Source organism: Triticum dicoccoides, chromosome 7B (assembly GCF_002162155.2).
Source record: "Triticum dicoccoides isolate Atlit2015 ecotype Zavitan chromosome 7B, WEW_v2.0, whole genome shotgun sequence".
In the NCBI taxonomy this organism is placed as follows: domain Eukaryota; kingdom Viridiplantae; phylum Streptophyta; class Magnoliopsida; order Poales; family Poaceae; genus Triticum; species Triticum dicoccoides.
In genome coordinates this window covers 745,462,718-745,470,491 of record NC_041393.1, presented here as the reverse complement: position 1 = coordinate 745,470,491, position 7,774 = coordinate 745,462,718, and the positions used below count along the sequence as shown (strand labels likewise).

The following is a 7,774-nucleotide window of genomic DNA, read 5'->3' as shown; positions in this document are numbered from 1 at the left end:
TTACCTTCTCTTTCTATTCTATAAAAAGGCGAACATCTAATCTAGGCCCGGTCGCCTTTCTATGAAGGCGAGCAGCCCAGCCCCCTTGTTGAAATTTGGATATTAAGGAAGCCGTATTTCACAATAGCAGCTCCGAGAAGCTGGGCTTAGGGTGCGCCTCCTGCGGTCGTTTCAGTGACTCAATTGGCTGGCTTCCCTCAGCTCAGACTGGTGTCGCCACCTCTCCCAGGACCGGAATGATTATCCCCGCCCGATGGGTCTACATTCATCCCTGAATGTCGTCGGGTACTCTTCACTTCCCCGCCATTCTTGTAACCGTCACCTGTAATCCGCGCAGGTGTGTCCGCACCCCCTAGAGTGGACGAGAAAGAAAGGATTTTTTATCGGAGCAACCCCCTAGGTTCCAGACCCAGGAGTTCACTTTCCCGTATGAGCATTCGGTACATATATAAGTCAGTGGAAGAGTCAAAGGGTCACCACTACTGAGGATCTCCCCCCTTATCTTAGAAGGGTCGTCTGAGGGTTCGCCGCGGTTCATTGCTGTGCTTACACACTAGGCTACCCTTCTCCGAAAGCTCCGCGGGACCACCTATCACTAGTCTTCGGCCGGAGGGGTTTATTGCACAAAAAGGCCGGGACGCGGGCTCCCGCAGAGGAAAGCCCAACGAATGTCAGATGCAAAGCCCCACACCTCATTAAGATCATATTGGCATACTCTCCTAAAAAAAGAGCAGACCCCATTGAAGACGGGAGTGAGGTACAACAAGGCCATTTCCGTCCACCTTCTCACGGAGCCGTACGTGGACGTTACCGCTCATACAGCTCCTAGCCAGCAAGCAGTTAGCTTTCCTCTAGAAGTCATGGAAGTGTGGATAAATCGACAGAAGGTTTTTATTTCTTAAAAAATCGCCCTAACCGTCCTAAATATGGACGGAGAGCTGTCTCGAGTTTTTCGGGGTCCTCGAGATCGCATTTTAGGTCGAGTAGAGACGCTAGGGAGTCTGTGGGCTTCCCTTGGCATTTCAAGATGGCCTCTATCGTCTTTTCGAGAGCCTCCCGTTTGCCCGTCAAGGGGCATTTGACATCCAGAGACAAAAGCAGTCCCACACGAAACTGGGAATTTTCCCCAATGGACGTAACCAGCTCTGCTTTCGCGGTCTCAAAAGGAGAAGCCCCGAACGCTTGCAGTTGCTTTTTTCTCTTTATTCCTTCTAAGCGAGCCTCTAAAGACTCTACTCCTACTTTAAACTTAGAGTCCGATTCTTCCAATTCTTCCAAAGACAAAGTAGAACTTCGTTTTGAGGAGTTTGCCCCCCGTTCGCCGCCGTCCAGCTGGCGGCTACTCTGGGATGGATCGAGGTTTAGGACAACAGAGGCGGCTTGCTCCCTTTCTTCTGGAGCTAAGGAAGGACCTGCGGGTGGCGTTTCTGGTAAAGGGGGAATCTCAAGGAGGGTCTCCAGACCTTCGAAGTGCCCCACCACCAGGGTTGGCGTTGTGTCGACGACCCCCTCTGGCTCCGGGCTAGAGGTAATTTCGATGATCTCCCCGGCCCTTTGTTCCTCGTCACCATCGCAATAACAATAAGGAGACGCGGTGACGTCGTCATCCAGAAGGAAAAAGAAAACCCCAAAGGTACCGAATGGAATTCTACTTGTCGGGCTTGGATTCGTTTTGTTTATCAAAAATTGAAATAATAAATAACAACCCATAAATCAAAGAGAAATTACGATAAAAAATCTAAAGTGAAGCCAATCGCTTATAAAAAGAAACCAGTCTTCTTTTAAAAGGAACTGGCCAATTCACTTCGAAAAACTACGTTCTAACTTGAGCAGAAAAATTGGTGGCATTTGACATCTAAAGTTTCACCACCCCTACTACTGCCCGAAATCCTGCTTTGGTGAGCTTTCCCCAAGGTGACACCGAAGGTCTACCTCCTTTCGTGCGCCCCTCACCTCCTCCATGAGGATGATCCACTGGATTCATTGCAACATCATGAACAATGGGGCATCTGCCTAAGCACCGGCACCCCCACCACGCTTACGGCTCTATACCTACTAGACCTGTATTCGGTAAAGCTTTCTTTCTATATGCTAATTCTCATGCAGTTCATATTGTCGATATGAGTATAATTGCCTCGAGAAATAGATAAGAATTCCTTCCTTTACCGGTAAATGAATAGGAATCAGGTTAATAAAACCGGAACTGTTTCCGCCTTCCTCTCGAACTGAGCTATTTCTCTGAAATATACAGTTTCACATCATTACAGGAAATCCTATACCTGTGTATTACCACCCGGTATGGAGCCATCGTCGTCTTCGGTGTAGCGTGAAGGCCTTCCCACGGTCTTCGAGTCGTTCTTGACTGGCTAGCAAGCACCAGTGGAATTTAACCGCCTTGTGGTCGGGACACCGCCTTCTTCTCTAGAATCACGCAAGTGGTACCGCTCCCCACGGTAAGGAGAAAGACCTTAAGGCATAAACGTAGAGCCTGAGTCCACAAGATAGTATTTTCTCGGTGACGATAGTGGCCATTTTCCGGTTCAGTGGTTGTATCCAGAAAGATTCTAGAGTCATTTGCCGTACCCTCCCAACCAACCATCACATATGTGAAACTCATGTGAAAATAAAAAGCACACAAACTCTTCTGTGTTGGCGAAACTCGTTTTCCACGATAACGTATTTGGTTTGCTGTTGGAACTCGGGCAGAAATGTGTGTCCCGGCTCCAACGCTATTCTAGAAATGCAAAAAATAGAATTATAATAGATGAATTAGAATTGGGTTTCTGTCGTCCGTCATGGTTGTTTTGCAAAAAAGTCCCTCGGTTTACAGGAAATCAACCCGCAGTCCTCATCATAACTCAGCCTGAACCGGTACGGCGGAGAAAAAAAAAACTAGCCCGGCCACCCGCACGACCCTGCCTCCCAATCACATCTCCTCCGCGCGCTGCCACCTCCTGCCCCGCCCCGCCTCACCGGGCGCCGCCGGCCACCACCGCCGCTGAGCCGCCGTTCGTCGCCAGCACCCGCGGATCCGGCCGCCCCTCAACTTCCCATTCGGCTGCACCTCCCAGAGCCGCCGCCCCTACGAAGCTCCACCGCTGGAGGATCACCTCCGCCTGGATCCACATCCCCATGGCCGGAACGGGACTTCCTCGAGCCCCCCCGGATGCATGCTGTTACTGGTGGAGTTGGAGCACGCCGGCGCTCCGGCCGCCCTCTTCCTCCCTGTTCCCTCCCATCCCTCCTACTACAGCCAGGGCTGTAGCCGCCCTCTTCTCTCCTCGTACCCCTCTTCCTCCCTGTTCCTTCCCACCCCTTCTCCCGCAGGCTCCAGCTGTGGTGGTGGGGGTGAGCAGCTGCCATCCGGTGGCCTGGGGAGTGAGGAGGGCGCCGTTCTAAAGCACGAGAGCTCGGCGCATGGCGACAGTATAGATCGGCTACAGCGGGGGCGACGGCCCAACGGCGAAAGGGGATGGCTGCATGATGATCTTGTTCTGATCAATTCTGAAATAGGAATGGAGGACTACTATGGGTCGCTGTTGAGGATGCTGGGTTACCTGACAGTAGGTATGCTATTTCAGAATTATTGGTTGGACGTACAGTCTCAAGTCTCAACCTAGCAAGAACACTTTCATGCTGATACATTTTTTTGTCTGAAAAAATATTTAGTCCTTTTTGTCTTGGAACAATAGAAATTCTGCAATTGTCGTGCTACAACACATGCCTTACAATTTCTTCACTGCAATCTTATGCTACAACATATGTCTTATGTATTTCACTTTGTATCAGTTTACTTGCCAGATTTTAAATTGGAGCTTAGCATGAACTGAAGAGAGGATACTTCAACATGTATGTGCTGAAAGGCAAATTAATTTGGAAGTTTATTGTAACTGGTACACAGTATTGGCATTAAAAGCGCGAGCGCTGTGAGGGAAGCCAAGCAAGTTCCTGCTAGGTAAAAAAAAGGTGTCAAAACTTTTGTTTCTTAAGTCACCTCAAAGAGATGTGTGTTTTATACTTCTTTTTGTATAAGGATGTGCTCAGCGACACATCAAATTCTTAACATGAGCTTTATCTAGATGATTTTGATTTATAAATTGTTCAAAAATAATACTGACTGCAGTTGTCTTACTCCAGATCGTGAAGAAATACACTTTGTCTTATGAGATCATCCTGATTGTCATCAAAAGCAAAGGTCCCTAAACAAGCAAATTGCATTTATGTGCTCTGACATCTTCGTGTTACTTTTAGTGGAAAGCAGTACAAAGTGTCAATTTCACATGCCAATACTAATTATTCACCTAGCTTATGCAAATTATCCAGCATTTTCCGTTCAGATATGATCTGCTGCGAACACCATAAGTCACCACTCACCAGCACATGACCGTTCCCTCTAGAACTTTGACCGTCGTGTCATTTGATGGAGAAAGAACAAGATGGCCGAGCGACAAACTGAACAACGCCGGAAAGCTACAACAAACGAGTGGTGGCAGCGCATACACTTGTTGAGCTGTGGAGGCACCCATTAGCCACCCACCCACCCATGGAACAGAGATTGATATATTGAAGTTTGTAATGGCTAATGGCCAAACATATGAATCTGTTCTTGATACTCCTTTTCCCTTTTCTTAATATCATCACATAAAAATTAGAAGCTTTCTAACATATGCATATTTCAGGTTTCAGAAGAGGTAGAGAAAGAGTTGTTCAGACAATTCAGTGCAGAAGCAACACCTCCAAGGTGAGAAATATGTTTCTGTTTAGCCTTCTTTGCTAGTTGTGTTCCTCTGTTTTTTTTACTGAACTGTGCTCCTCTGTTTGGATGATTATTGGAGAGAAAGAGAGATGATATGGAGACCACGAGTATGTGTGTATGGACCGGGGAGTGGTAGATTTTGGGCCAAATACATTATAACCGGCAACCAACTTGATAAACAGATTCATTACCCTCTCCTTTGAAATGAATTTTTGCTTGGAACATTTCTTATTTCTTTATCTGTTAGTGCTTGATTCTATCTCTGCTCTGTCTGAGGCCACCGGCGCCGATGTGACCGAGGTGGAGGCGACCAGCAAGAGGGAGGCTAGCGCGACCAATTTCCTCGAGCTGTTCAACTTATTAGTCCTTGCAATTCCAAATTCACATAGGTATGTAGGCTGTAACGGCACCGCTGTAGCCATCGCTGCCTTCTCCAATCCTTGGTAGCAGATTAATGCATAGTAGGTGAGTGCTTCAGGCTGTAGATTTGGCTCGCTTCCTGAGTACCTCATGTCTCATGTGGTTAAAGCTATGCGAGTAATTATGAAGGCTTGATCACCAGGAAACATCCATGTCAATTATGTGTTTGCTGAATTTCCTTAAGCATATGGGATTCAGTTGTTTGATGAATTGCCCCCAAAAGGTTTTGATGAATTTCCTTAAGTAGGCTTCTTTTCATAGTTAATTTCAGTAGATCTTGCTTTATCTGTACACATGAATGTAAGGATCTGTACAATTTGTTGATGGTTTGGCAAGTAATGTAAATCTTCCAATTGACGATTCTCTAGGATTCTGTAGTCTAAGTTTCTCTCTTTCCATCCCTGTAGGGTTATCCTGGTTTTGTTAGCGTCATAACTCTCAGTGAATATAAGTCCATTGTTTCCTTTTTATTGGTATGTGAGAAAAGTGGATGTGCATGCCTCCATTCAAACAAAGACTGAATCTTACTGTAAAGCAAATTCAAACCCATTGAGACTAGCTTTTCCAAGACTTAAATTATTGAGAGTGTCACTTTCATACATCATGATTGGTGCTACAGTTATACTTAACATACAAAAACATTCATATCTTGCTGGAAGTTGTGATTCTCTACTTTATACATGTTTTTTGATGTGCAATGCTGCCACTTACTACATTGCCTGCCACATGCTCCGACGAATGTCTCAGTTATGTAGCGAATAACGTGATTTGAACAAAATTATTACGAGCTTTGCTATTTTCACATGGATGGGTTCATGGATTAAGGTTTCCTATTTTTCCTTTGTATTGTCATGGCCACAAAACTGCTATTAGTTACTTACACATTTAAACTCATTTCTACTCATAATGCGTACATTACTTGGAGAAGGAACTGCCTTCCAAGCTAAACGATTTCTGTCTTACAGACATCCAAAAAATCTTCAACCCTCATTGTATATAATATATTATAAATCTTCAACTCTCACTGTATAATTATTTTGCGGGGTAACTCTCATTGTATAATAAAATTATATATCTTCAACCTCAATGTATAATAAAATTACAATCTTCAGGGTTCTGTAATGTTCTTTTAGAGCACGTGAAACGCGTGCCATATTTTCATAGAAGGCTAATGGTTGACAATCCATATTTTGTGCTCTTATATTTGGTTTCATTTGATTGTTGAAATATAAGTACACTATAAACCTAACTATAGGTACTAAACCTAGCCCATGCTTGATTATAAGTTTATAACACACATTATTACTATTGAAAGCTATATTAAATCCTAAATTTGACTCTTCTGATAATGAAATGAAGGTGAGGAATGTCATGTTTCTTTGGCAGAAGAAATTATGTTTTAGTTTTGATTTTATTTTTTAATGTTCTATATGTATTTTTATTCTTATGCTTGATTTAAAAACAACATCTGATCAGAAATGCTTATATCTTAACTTAATCGACAAATCAAAGAACACATTCATTTCTAAGCCGTTTTCCAAAGATTGGCTAGCTGAAATCACAATTCTCCTTCATGTTATTCCTGAACACACATTCCCATCGCTTTGCATATTGGATTGGGATGTCATTTATTTTCTTCCGTTGCAACGCACGGGCCTTTTTACTAGAAAAATGCATAGAATCTAAATATGATATTATTTTAGCTGTTAAATATTTTTAAAATATTATTTTTAGTGTAAATTTAATATATAGTGCACGATCCGTTTTTCTTTCGTACCAACGATGACCCGACTTGCAAGTAAACACCCATTAAAACCAGATTAAGAGAAAAGAAAACATTGATAACCATGCATGCACACCTTGACACCTATGAAAAATCTCGCGGGTAAAACAACGTATTTCTCATCTTATTCTGAGCGAGTGTGCTTGCGCGCGAGAAAGAGACGCCTTAGGACTGACCATATTCAAACACGTTTTTGTTGTGTCAGCACGTCGCCAACCCAAATGTGATGCCATGTGAAAATAAAGGACATGGACCTATTAGAGTCTTGAATCATGATTATTGGGTTAAGAGCATGTGTTATTTTTTTCTCCCGTTGCAACGCACGGGCTCTTTTCCTAATATATATAAGGTGTGTTCCGTTCCATTGTGTTGTTTACAGAGGGAGCAAGTGGAAAGTAATACGTACATCAATTTGTGCTATCTGGAACGCATATGCATAAACTATTCATTGCTGTAGAGAGTGAACTACTTGTGACGGGGGGATAGACCCCGGGTAGCCTCACCCGCACCTTAGCAGATTTCAAGACATCGGGGCTAGCCTGGCCCCTCAGTCCGACTGACAGCAAGGCTGGCTTCCGTGGCCGGTTGGAGCCAGCCGGCCGCCTCCTAGAAGGCGGCGCGCCTCAGAAGGCGGTGATGGCCTGGGCCGGTTCCTAGCAGGCGGCCCATCGCCATCTCCAAATCTGCACCCATCTGCCGCGACAAGACAGGGCGTGGCAACAGTGCCACCTGCCACCCCCGAATTCCGGAAGGAACGTGGCTACAGTGCAGACGTACCAGGCGGACACGCTTCGCTTGGCACGGCACTGTAGCCA

General features: G+C 44.9%; 1 pseudogene; it reads left to right on the top strand.

Annotated features, from left to right (window-relative positions):
- The first annotated feature begins 275 nt into the window (after window positions 1–275).
- Window positions 276–1,095, top strand: LOC119335992 (annotated as a pseudogene).
- The last annotated feature ends 6,679 nt before the right edge of the window (window positions 1,096–7,774 follow it).